General features: G+C 45.3%; 1 protein-coding gene across 2 annotated transcripts in view; it reads left to right on the top strand.

Annotated features, from left to right (window-relative positions):
* LOC144331908 (uncharacterized) overlaps nt 1–13497 on the top strand; it is a 112146-nt gene that overhangs the window by 46291 nt on the left and 52358 nt on the right. For both annotated transcript variants that reach the window (XR_013399509.1, XM_077950611.1), the window contains exon 3: nt 8465–8660. The gene's annotated coding sequence lies outside the window, so the exon portion shown is untranslated. The remainder of the gene's footprint in view (nt 1–8464; nt 8661–13497) is intronic.

Genomic DNA, 13497 nt, shown 5'->3' with positions numbered 1-13497 from the left:
TGAGACCTCTGTTCTGTTCCATTGGTCTATATATCTGTTTTGGTACCAGTACCATGCTGTTTTGGTTACTGTAGCCTTGTAGTATAGTTTGAAGTCAGGTAGCATGATGTCTTCAGCTTTGTTCTTTTTACTTAGGATTGTCTTAGCTATGCATTCTCTTTTTTTGGTTCCATACGAACTTTAATTTTTTTACCGGGAGCTCAAATTTGAAGAATAATTAACTAATAAATATATATTACTGGAATGATTGAATAAGTGCAAGAAGAAATAAATGAGGCATTCATTATTTCTAATTGATTTGATGCTTCTCCTCTTTGTCTGTGAGCAGGGCATCTCCCCATGTCTATTCCTAATCCTGCTCTCTTCTCTCCTCTCTCACCCCAGGACTTAGGTGCATCCTGCAGGGTGGCTCCCATCCCCCTGGGGCAAATGACTGACACGAGGAACCCTGACTTCCTGTGCTGCTCTTTGTATCTTGCTATGGTTTTAGTGTCTCCCTTCCAGAATGTGTAGATTGAAAATTGCCAGTGTGAAAATACTAAGAGGTGGGCCTTTAAGAGGTGATGTAGCGCGAGGGTGGAGTCCTCAAAGCAGAGACTAGGGCCCTTATACAAGGGCTGGAGGTTGGAGGGAGTATGCTCTCTCTTGCTTCCCTTCTACTGTCCACCATGTGAGGATACGGGAGGAAGACTCTTAACAGATAACAGTGCCTTGATCATGGACTTCCCAGCCTCAAAAAACTGTGAGTGAGTAAATATCTGTTCTTTATAAACTGCCCAGTCTGTGGGACTTTGTTTTAGCAGCACAAAATGGACTAAAATGTATCTGTGTCCTACAGACCTTGATTTTACCAAAAAACCCAAAAAACAGACATACAAAATGAACTTGCTTCCCTTCATACTGCGTGTGTGTGCACGCGCGTGCGTGCGCACACACACACACCCCCTGCACAACAGCAAAGTGAGACAATACCCACCCAGTCAAACCAACTGCAACCATCAGCCTCATCCGAGGCCTCACTTTGTGTCAAGGACCACAGTCACCCTTAGGTTCTTCCTCCTCAGCCTCCTCCAGCTCCCAGGGACCAGCCCTCAGCTCTCCTGACACATTCTCACCTGCTCTGCTGCCTTCAGGATCTTTCTTGAAAGTGGAACCAAAGATGTCTCTCTAAAGCATCTGTTTCATCCATCCTGTCTCCTGTTTACATCTCTGACAACACCAGATAATGAACCAATCCATTTTCTGTGAAAGGAGCTGCTCAGGCCTCTGCTCCCAGAGCCTTCTGCATTCTCCTCTCACTGCAGCCTCCTCACATTGGATGGTCCTCATATTCCTTACATGCCCTTCTTCTAGTAACTCGGAAGTCCTTATAGAAAAACTCTTTATTAATATCAGTAACTCAGGACAGAGTGAGTGTGTGACCCATGGATGCTGTGGACCTACAGGGACCAGGCTCTCAGGTGACTCCACTCACATGATTCCCACTGAGAGACTGCAGTGTAACCAGTGAGCAGCAGGGGGCACTGTGGGCCTGTCTCAGGGTCTGCACAGAGGGAACCCACAGCTGTGCCACCCACCAGACTGCCCAGGGCAGCGTCTCCTGCCCACAGAACTGTGGAAGGTCCCAGCAGCTGCTTCCTCCCTGGTCCTTCCCATGGGGCCAACTCTGAGGCTTACACGTTAGTCCTTTCCGAGAAGCGAGCTCATACTGCAGTTGCTTCTCAGGGTGGGGCTGAGGTCACCAGGAAGACAAACAAATGTGTGGGAACAGCCCCTCCTCAGGCCAGTGAAGAAGATAAAAGCAGCCTCAGGTGACAGAGCTGAGACTGGCGTGTCAACTGTGTCCACCATGGCCTGGACATCTCTTCTCCTTGTGCTTCTTTCCCACTGCGCAGGTGAGCCAGTTTTCCAGGACCTAGGACAGCTCCCAGCCTGTGTCAGTCCCTCTGGCTTTGAACCCCAAGGAGTTTAACTCTTAAGTGCTCCATCACCAAAGTGTGTCTGTGTTTGCAGGTTCTCTCTCCCAGTCTTGCGCTGACTCAGTCACCCTTGCTCTTGAATCCCCGGGAGCATCAGCCAGACTCACCTGCACCCTGAGTAGTGACATCAATGTCAATGCAAAAAGTATATCTTGGTACCAGCAGAAGCCAGGGAATCATTTCCAGTATCTCCTGAGCTACTACTCAGACTCAGTTAAGCACCAGGGCTATGGGGTCCCCGGCCGCTTCTCTGGATCCAAAGATGCCTCGACTAACTGAGGGATTCTGCACATCTCTGGGCTGCAGCCGGAGGACGAGGCTGATCATCATTGTAAGATACGGCATGACAGCATTAATGGTTACACAGTGCTCCAGACCCATAGAGAAGTGAGCAAAAAGCCCCTCTCCACTTGCCTAGTCTGGTGCATTCACCCTGCTGGTGGCTTTGATGAAGCCTAGGTCAGGGTTTAACTTTTGTTGTTACATTTTCAACCAACATATCTAATTTTCTTCAAGCCAGTAGATCTCAAAATGGTACAACTTTTTATTTTATTTTTGACTTTTAGATTGCTAATATATGCTTACCATCATGTTTTCAGAGACAAAAATTGTTTGATTAGAGATCTAAAAATGTTCTTAATGGGGACATTGAAAGAGACAAAAAGAGGTTTATTTTAGCCGTGCCCTACTCAGAGTCTAGGAGTGACTCAGAGTTGCTTCTGATGTAAGTGCTTCAGTATGGGGTGGATAATACACCAACCTACAGAAATTAATTATATTTTATGTACTAGTAATGAACTGTCAAACATCATTAAACAAAAACAATATTAATAACAAATATATTAAAATCTGAGAGAAATGACTCGTATATTAAAAAGTACAGAATATTGAAAAAAGAACAAATAAGCATTCTTAGTTGTGATTCAAACACTGAATATGGTTAACAAAACAATTTTTCACAAATCAATGTACTCCTGATGCCAGCAGCCTCCTAGTAGAAAAACAAACCAAAGGTCACTAAGAAACACAAATGTTACTAAGAAAAAATTACCAAATGGGCTTCAGTCGTAGACAACAGGAAGTGCACACCTTGATCCAACATTTTATTGCAGGGATGCAAAGATGGCTCAGTGTGGACATCAATCAATGCAATCCACTGCATTTCCAGGCTAAAGCAGAACAACCATGTGATTGCATCAATCAATACAAAAAAGCATTTGACAAAATTCAACATTCATGATAAAAATCTCCTAAGTAGCAGAAATATATGATTTCTCCTCAACATGAGAAAATAGAAGACACCTGTAATTCAGGTCATACATGAAGGTGAAATACTGCTGTTCCCCTTTCACCATCGTATCTGTTAATGATTCCTCCTAACTATGGGATTCCTCCTTCCTCCTGACGCAGAGGCTGGACCTCCCTTCATCAAGAACTGCCAGAGTGCCCCTGGTCTGCTGGTGGAGTGGGTAGTCTCCTCTGTTCTCTTCTAGACAAGATTCCTTTCCCAGGGACTCTAAGGAACCTCAACTGCCTGCAATCCCTGGGAACTTGCAGGATGAAGAAAGATGGGGGTGGGAGGGTCCCAGAGTGAAGAGGGTGCACCCTGAGAAAAATCTCCTGCTGAGGGGTGTCCAGACATCCTGCAGAGAGCGCTGTGAACTCTGGGTTTGCTCTAGTGCTCACCGGCCGCCTCCTGGTTGTTTCTGCCACTCTCATGGACTTAAATGGCCTCCCTCCAGCTGCTTCTGTCTTGAGTTGGAGCTCAGGCATGACTGGGGGGTCAAGAAAGGGGTGACGTTGCCTTAGAGAGGGAAGGTACATGCAGGTCTCACTCCCTGGAAGTTTCAGCATTAATATGAGAGCAGCTGGGACCCAGCCGTGGCTGTATCTGCTACAGAATAAGAATGTGTGTGTAGCGGGGCCAGGATGTCCCCAGTTTGAACCAGATTCCTTTTGTCCTGGTCTTTTTTCCTCTGCACAAGCCGTTGCCTGAACAAATCATAGGAAGGCCCCTGGTGGCCCTCAGGTCATGCTGCAATCTTCTCTGTGGGGTACAGGGAAATGATCTAAAAACTTCGGATTTCTGTGTCTCTCCTTTGCAGGCCCTTGGTCTGGTATGTGATGATTTAAGCCGCTTTGTTGGGTGTTTGTTGTAGAAGATGAAAGTCTCCTGTCAACACAGATGTGGCAGCTTGATTTTACTACCTGCCCTGCTCTCAGATCATGGCTGAGCATCATCCACTGATCAACAGTGATAGCCACCTGTGCACGATGCTTCAGGTCCCCAGAACCATGAGGGACACCCCATCTTGGGTGGCCTTCACTGTGAAGTGGTTTCCACTAAATCATCAGCAAGTTGGACAGAGCCTGTTCTGCTCTCTTAGGCAGCTTAGACTTAAAAGTGATGGTTTATACCATAGATTTCATTATCCTTTTATATAGAGGTTCTTCTGGCATCTTGTGGTCCATTTCAAAAGCTAGTATCAGAGAAACAGCATGAGCTATGCTGTAAAATGCCCTCACCACTAATTTGTCCTTGTGGTAGTCCTAAGTCTGATTTTGTGATTCTACAATAATTTTATCACAAACTGGGACGTGAAAGACATGTTCGTAGTCTGTGTTGAAGTGATTGTTTTAAGGGTGTATACATGTGTCCAAACTTACCAGGTTTACACATGAAAGAGTTTGATTGTAACTCATATTTCACCAGAGTTGCCCAAGTATGTTTCAGATAAGTTTAGGTGTGTTCAGGGTGGTATGGGCATAGATGTGTACTAGTATATTTCAATCTCTTTCCCATGAAAGAGAATCTTTCTCTAACTCCTCTTACTGCCCAGCGCCCACACCACCATCAGAGCCCTGCAGTGGTCACCCTGTAAGGTTCTCCGTCCCTTTAACATAGAGTTATTTAGTGCATTGCCCACTGTGCTAATTTCCCATGAATCCCAAACAATTTGTTAGAATATTGTGCGATTACCTGCTCATGAGCAGAACCCCACTCTGCACTCAGACCCAGGTCACAGTCACCTCCTCGCCTGGTCCCTGTGGAAGGAGCTTCCCAGGCCTTTGCTCCCAGGGCCCTCTGCGTTCCCACCTCTCTGCAGTCTCCTCACATTTGATGTTCATCATTTTTCAGATGTCCCTTTCAAGTAGTATTTTGGATAGCCTTTGGTTGAAATGGCTATTAATACCAGTTTTCTTGGGACAGAGCAGGGATGTGGCCATGGATGCTGTGGACTGACAGTGAACAGGCTTTCAGCAGACTCCACTCACGTGATTTCCGCCAAGAGACTCCAGTCTGGCCAGTGAGCAGCAGGGGGCACTGTGGGTCTACCTCACAGACTGCACAGGGTGAACCCACAGCTGTGCCAACCCCCACCCCCAATTCCCCAGGGCTGGGCAATGGAGCCTGCACCCACTGAGGCAGACTCAGCAGCTGTGCCCTCTTTTGGTGTGGTCCCAATACCTGCCTCCTCCCAGGTCCTGCCTGCCAGAGTCCCCTCTCCACCAGCCACCAGCTCCTAAATAAATGCATTAGAGGAGGAGATGGGCAGTGAGGGGGACACATTGGCATCATAACCCCTCCTGTATGAGGCCTGGGGAGGGGATAAGAGGCCTGTATCCATAACCCCTCCTCTATGAGGCCAGTGGAGGGAGTAAGAGAGGCCTGCTCCAGCTCTGGACCTCAGGAGGGCTGTGTCCGCGCATGGCCTGGGCTTCTTGTTTCCTCCTGCTTCTCTCACTTCTCAGGTAGGGACAGGGCTCACATTTGCAGGGACAGCTTCTTAGCCTGAATGAATCACCCCTGGTATGGATGTCCTCTAAGCTTGGAATTTTCCCCTGTTTCCTTATCCATGTGTGTCTGTAGGTTTCTTCTCACAGCCTGTGCTGACTCAGCCACTCCCTCTCTGCGTCTCTGGGAGCATCGGCCGGACTCGCCTGCACTCTGAGCAGTGGCTTCATTTTTTCGTGCCTATCACATGTCTTTGTACTAGCAGAAGCCAGGGAGCCCTCCCCAGTTTCTCTCATACTACTACTCAAAATCAAGTAAGGACCAGGGAGCTGGGGTCCCAAGTCATTTCCCTGCATACACAGATGCCTCAGACAATGCAGGGATTCTGCACGTTTCTGGGCTTAAGGCAGAGGATGAGGCTGATCTTGTAAAACATCATGGCAACAGTAACACACAGTGCTCCAGACCTAGGCGGAAGAGAGAGTGAAACCACCTGTGCGTTCTCCATGCCTAGTACAGTCATCACTGCCCTGCCCGGGACCAAGTCTAGCTCAGGGGTGACTTCTGCTTTCACTTCTTCAGTTAAGCCTACTTTCCTAGGATCTGTAAATGTAAACATCTTTTTGCTTTTTCTTAGCTAAAATGTTAATTTGATTCTTTGCTAACATCCTTTTCCCCAATTATGTTTACAGTGTCATCAATCAGCTCCCAGGATTCAGCATCCCTCCAGGGAGATGATGGAGGAGAAAGGAGGTGGTGACTCCTCCATGCCTAGCCTTGGGCCTAGGCCTGACTCAGAGACGTGTGTGATCTGAGAGCTTCTGTTCCGTGGCTGGGTCCAGCAAACCCCAGGCCCGCTCCACTGAGCACCTTCCAGACTGAGGTCACTTTCCCTACAACTGCTCATTTCAACTTCTTCCTGGGAATTGTTCTACCCTCTTGAGGCCCAGAGGAAGCAAATCTGTGTGGCTCCAGGGATTTTGGGCAAACAGGGTCTTCTCCATAGTGAGATGTGACTGTGTCTGTGACCTTCCTGTGTGCACAGGACAGCCAGACTCAGGCGTGCTCCCCCTCAGAGTCAGGTTCTGTAACAGACGTCCCACCCGTGCATCCCGTGCTTCCCTTCAGAGTCAGGCTCTGTAACAGACATCCCACTCCTGCATCCCGAGGTCATCTGCTGCTCACGCTGAGACTTCGGTGAGTCTAGGGACTCTCGGGGATGAGGGACATTCTCATATGAAAAAGATCCATCCCACAAATGTTTTGATGGAGGATCGTGCATCTGTAGGGGAGCTGTGTCCTCACTCTGAGCTTCCAGGAAGTGACTCTCTGGACACCCTGGCCTGGCCTGGCCTGGCCTCCCCTCGTCTGCCTTCTCTGCATAAGTGTCTGACTAAAGCTATTTGGATGGGCTCATCAAAAGTTCCTTCATTTTCCCTCTTTTCCATACCCAGGACAGAATGGAGTCTTTGTACTGGCTTCAAATAATTGTGAGAGTCAAAAGGGGTAATCTGTGGGTGACTCCAAAGCCCCTCTCAAAGTTAACTGACTTGGGCTTGTCGTGACTGCACGTGCTCCTCTTCCCATGACATCAGCTTTGCCTGAGTTCCCCAGGTGCCGTGAACATTGATTCCCGTCTTGTCCTGCATCTCCCCTGAGCAGCTACAGATTCTTCCTCCATATAACCACCCTCCTTGCATGATTTCTCATCCGCTTAATTTATTAAAAGATAGAGAATCTGAGGGTTTTTTCTCCCGGAGTATAAACCCCAAACTACTCAGCTGCCCTGGCCCAGCCCATCTCTTCTCCTTATGAGGTTTATGAGAGGCAGAAGAGCCATGAGCCTTGCTATTCTTGGAAATGTCCCAATAAAGCCCGATTGGTGCCAACACCACAGGACAGTGTGCTGTTTGCATTTGCAGATGGAGCCCATTGAGGACAATTTTCATTCCTGAATATGGATGTTTGGAAGCATGGACCAGCTGAGCTGGGGAGGGGAGGCACTCCCTCGTTTCGGACACAGCCTGTTGGGCTGGGATTGCTACTGACCACGTGGTGATGGGGTTATGTTGCGTCTCAGAGAAGTCCTGGACCCTCAGATGTGCTGGGGAACTTTGGTTAGAGATACGATGTCATTTACTTGATCCTCCTCAGTAGTTTTGACCATGTTTTGAGTCCCTCGCAGGACACTGTACTCGTGGTTCTAGCAGCCTGGCTCTTGTGATTTGGAAGCCTGTTACCATGCAGTGTCCTGTCAGGGGATCTTTGTGTGCGCACTAGGCCTAGATGCGGTCATAGACGGGACTTCTCTGGAGACTAGATTCAAACTGATCACCCCCCCCTACCAGGCTGTCCGCATTTAATGACACTTGCCTGTTGTTGTGTCAACCTTTTTGTAAGAAGGGAAAAACTTTCCCCCAACTCCGCCGTTAACCATGGACTGGGGAATGCAGGTGGAGTTGTCACATGGGTGATTTTAAATACAAGAAGGTTCTGACTTTTGTTCCTCAGCCTGAGACTATGGGGAGGTATGAGATAGTCCTCTGGATTCTCTGTATCTCTTGTTCCAGAGACAAAAGATCAGAAAAGTGGACAAGATTTTCACTCTGAACTGAAACATATCTTCAAAATGAAGTCTGACATTTTCAACTGTGGGTGGTAGACCAATTTCTCTTCTTATAATTGTAATAAAGTTGAATTATTACAAGGTATAATTAGTAAATTATAATTACTTTATCGTTTCTTGTAGGACATCAGAAAGGTAATGATACAAAAATTATGGAATTGGACAAGGAATATAAGGCGATTTAGGTTAATGTGAAAACTCCTGCAGTTCCTGACACACCTTGGGAATTTGTTGAATACATTTGCACATGAGAAAGCCGCTGTCCGGGTCAGAGAAAATTACACAGACATGATGGGCAGGAGAAATGGTGGGAAGTCAGGTAAGTAGCTATCTCTATCCTTAATAATTTCATCAAAATTGTATAGAATATCTGAGTTTTAACTTGCCCAAGTAAAGAAATTCTGTTGAACACATGAGCTATACTAGTAATAGTGCTAAACTAGCCATAGAATCTTTGAGAAGCTGAGGTGGGTGGATTGCTTGAACCAGGAGTTCACGACCAGCCCGGCCAATGTGGCAAAACCCCATCTTTACTAAAAACACAAAAATTAGCCAGGTGTTGTGGTTTGCATCTGTAGTCCCAGCTACTCAGGAGGCTCAGGCAGGAGAATCACTTGAACCCAGGAGGCGGAGGTTGCAGTGAGCTGAGATGGTACCACTGCACTTCAGCCTGGGCGACAGAGTGACTGTGTCTCAACAAACAAGTGATAAACCATCCATAGAGTAACTCTCATTCATGGCTGGTGAGGATGTAAAATGTTGTCAGCCACTTTGGAAGACAGACCGGCAGATCTTACACAGCTAAGCACACTTTTGCATTACCACCTAGCAATCCCATTATTTAGCCCAATGAGTTGGAAATCTGCGTTCACACAAACCTGCATATAAATGTTTATAGCAGTTTTATTCATAATTTCTAAAGCCTGGAAGCAGTCAAAATGCTGTTCAATGGATGAACGAATAAACTGCTGTACTTACACTATGATTATTTAGTGATTAAAAATAAATCAGGTAGACCGGGCATGGTAACTCATGCCTGTAATGCCAGCACTTTAGGAGGTTGAGGTGGGTGGATCACCTGAGGTCAGGGGTTCAAGACCAGCCTGGCCAACATGGTGAAACCTCGTCTCTACTAAAAATACAAAAATTAGCCAGGTGTGATGGCAGGTGTCTATAATCCCAACTACTCACGAGGCTGAGGCAGGGGAATTGCTTGAACCCCAGAGGCAGAGGTTGCAGTGAGCCAAAATCATGCCACTGCACTCCAGCCTGGGCAACAAGAGCGAATCTCTTGTCTCAAAAAAACCAGCCAAACAAAAATCAGCTAGTGGGGCACAGAAATAAATGGAGGCAACCTGAATACATATTGCTGAATGAAAAAGTCAATGTGAAAATGCCACGTACTTTTATTATTCCAACAATGTAACACTATAGAAAAGGTAAAACTAGAGATACAGGAGAAAAGATCAAGAGTTCCAGAGTGGAGAAGGAGGGATGGCTGGCTGGATCAAAGCACATTTTTAGGGCAGTGAATCTGTTCAGTGTGTGATTTTGATGGTGTCACCATGACATTAAGCAGGAGGCAGAACCCATAGGACTGTGCAGCGCAGAGAGTGAGCCCTGATATAAATGAGGAGCCATGGTTAATGATAAAGTATCAGCATTCATCTATGAATACTGAATTATACAATTTTATCCAATGTACAACATAGATGCAAGGTGGTAAAACAGGAGGCTCTGGAAGGATAGGATAAAAGGAAATGTGTGTGAACTCTATACTTACTGCTCAATTTTTTCTTTACACATAAAACTGCTATGAAAACAAAGTAATTTTACAAACCTAAGGATAAAAGTAATAGATCCTAAAAGTGTATATGTGATAGTTTTTAAACCAAAAGTGGGAGTTTATGTTTAAATAACCTTTAAAAATTTTGGGAGGCTGAGGCAGGCAGATCACGTGGTCAGGAGATTGAGACCATCTGGCTAACCACGGTGAAACCCCTTCTCTACTAAAAATACAAAAAATTAGCTGGGCGCAGTGGCGGGCGACTGTAGTCCCAGCTACTCCGGAGACCGAGGCAGGAGAATCAGTTGAACTTGTGAGGCAGAGATTGAAGTGAGATGAGATTATGCAGAGATTGAAGTGAGATGAGATTATGCCATTGCATTCCAACCTGGGTGACAGAGCGAGACTCCGTATCAAAAAAAAAATTACACAAAAGTGTTTGACTACTGTGTATTAATAAACACTAAAGGAAGAAATTTAGTGGAATGTTTGTCAGAGAGGCAACAGACCAGGAAGTTACAGTTACCCTGTGAAAAGGCATCATCTAGGATTCATAGGAAACATTTGCAAATTGGCAACAACCACCACCACAGCAATCTAAACCAAATGAAAGAAATAGACACTTATACAGGGAAAATATAGACAGATAATAAGTGTAATAAATTTTGTGAATTTCCACTTGAAAACAAAGAAACAGAAATAAAACCTACGTGAAGAAGTGGTGGAGTGAGCCGAGCTGGGGTAGGGGCAGTGAGGGCTAGTTTTCACATTGACCAAGAGTGTAGCAGCGTTCCCTTTCCTTTGCTGCCTCGCCAGCATGTTGTTTTGACTTTGAAAAAATGCCCATTGTGACCAACGTGAGATGATATCTCATTGTGTTTGGGATTTGCATTGCAGTGAGGTTGTGCATTTTTTCATGTTGGTTGATCACTTGAACGTCGTCTTTTTTTTTTTTTTTTTTTGAGACAGTGTCTCACTCTGTTGCCCAGACTGGAGTGCAGTGGTGCAATCTTGGCTCACTGCAACCTCCACCTCCTGGGTTCAAGCGATACTCCTGCCTTAGCCTCCCGAGTACCTGCGATTACAGGCAAGCACCACCATGCCCAGCTAATTTTTGTGTTTTTAGTAGAGATGGGGTTTCAGCATGTTGGCCAGGCTGATCTTGAACTCGTGGACGCAAGCTATGCACCTGCCTCAGCCTCTGAAAGTGCTGGGATTGCAGGTGTGAGCCACCATGCTCAGCCTGTTCCCTTACATTTCTTTACAAAAATTTACCCTGTGGTAAAGGTGTACTACCAGAGGGTAGAATGAGACACTTTGGTCCGTGTGTACATTGTGTAATGATGAAATCAGGGTATTTAGCATCTCTCTTTCCTCATAGAGTTATTATTCCTTTGAGGTGAAGACATTCAGAATTCTCTTTTCTAGCTTTCTTGAAAAGTACACTCTGATAACGTTAGACCTAGTCACCCTGCTGCTGTGGAAAAGAACTACAGGCTTCATTCCTCTCATGGAATATGTAACTTTATACCTGTTTCCAATCTCTGACCATGCCCCACCTTTGAGCCCCAACCCGTGGTAAGAACAGTTATGCTTACTAGTTGTATGAAATAAAGTTTTGTGGATTCCTCCTGAGTAAGACAATGTGATGTTTGCCTTTCTCAGCTTAGTTTATTTCTTTTTTCCATTTTTTTTTTTTTTTTTTTGAGATAGTGTCTGGCTCTGGTTGCTCAAGCTGGAGTGCAGGGGTGCAATCTCAGCTCACTCCCACCTCAGCTTCCTGAGTAGCTGGGACTTTTGAGAAATGTCTCTTCAAGTTCATTGCCCAACTTTGGCTGGGATACTTGGTTTTGCATGTTTCGCCTCTTAGTAGCATTAGTTTCTCGTGCATACCATGTAACAACCTCTTTCAGATAAATGATTCCTCATCATGTCCTCTCTATATGAAGGATGCCTTCTCATTGTTGATTGGTTCATTGCTCCCTTTACCATGCCGTAGTTCTTGAGTTTTCTTTTTCACGTGTTGAGTTTTCCTTTTGTTAGCAGCGATTTTGGGTCAGGCCAGAAAGAAAATCACAATTTGGATGCATTTCATTGATTTTGAGTGTATTTTCCATATATTTCCTGTTTTTTCTTTTTGCAACCTATGAGCATAGATGAAGTTGCCCTGAGCTTCCACTCACTCTGTGTTTTTCTGTAGAAGTTTTATGCTTTTGGGTCTTGTGTTTAGGTTTTCATTTATTTCGAGTTGGTATTTGTGTATTGTGTAACATAAAGGTCCTATTTCATTCTTTTTCATGTGGATACCCAGTATTTTCAGATTCATTAATTGAACAGACATCCCACTCCTCATTACATCTTCCAGGCATTCTCTTGAAAACAGTGTGTTGACTCCATACAGATGTACGTTTAGGTTCTGTCATGTCTGCATGGTTTCATTGTTAGGCCACTGCCATAGTCTTCGGATGAGTAGATCTTTTCCATGTAATTTGAAATTAAACAGTGTGAGGCCTCCAGACGAGTTTATATTTCCTAGGATTGCTTTGCATGTTCAGAGTCTATGGTAGTTCCATGTGAATTTTTAGCTGTGTATAGTTACATTTCATGACAAGTTTGGTTCTTACTGCATGTCCAGAATGAGGGGTGCAATGGGGACATTGCAGTACTTGTGTCCCTTGCATAAGGGTTAAGGATAAGCTCAAGGAGGTTTCCATGTTTTGTGTGTGGGTTTCCAGTTTTCTCAAGGTCATTTACAGAATAGTCGTTTCCCATTTTGTTTGGGTTTTTTTTGTTTGTTTGTTTATTTGTTTGTTTTGATACAGAGTGTTGCTTTTTTGCCCAGGCTAGAGTGAAGTGGTGTGATCTTGGCTCACTGCAACCTCTGCCTCCCAGATCCAGGCGATTCTCCTGCCTTAGCCCCCAAGTAGCTGGAATTACAGTCACATACCACCATGCCGGCTAATTTTTCTATTTTTATTATAAGAGATGGTGTTTCACCGTGTTAGCCAGGCTGATCCCAAACCCCTGACATCAAGTGGTCCACCTGCCATTGCCTCCCAAAATGTTGGGATTACAGCCATGAGCCACTGCATCGGGTCTTTTGAGAAATCTGTTGACTGTGAGTGCATTCAGGTTTGTCTGTTTTCTACCTGATACTGTCCAATGATATATGTTTCTATTTTTATGCCAGTTCCTTGCTGCCTCAGTAGGTATAGCTTTTCGATGTAATTTGACATCGGGAAGTGTGAGGCATTCAAGTGATTTTCTCTTTCTGGGAAGTGCTTTGGATTTTCAGGGTCTTCTATGGTTGTCTGAATTTTGCCATTGTCCATTTATAGTTTTAAAATTGGGTTTGTCATACATGTCCAAA

The sequence above is a fragment of the Macaca mulatta genome, chromosome 10, assembly GCF_049350105.2.
Source record: "Macaca mulatta isolate MMU2019108-1 chromosome 10, T2T-MMU8v2.0, whole genome shotgun sequence".
Lineage (NCBI taxonomy): Eukaryota > Metazoa > Chordata > Mammalia > Primates > Cercopithecidae > Macaca > Macaca mulatta.
The sequence above is the reverse complement of the archived record's forward strand: the minus strand, read 5'-3'. Positions and strand labels throughout refer to the sequence as shown.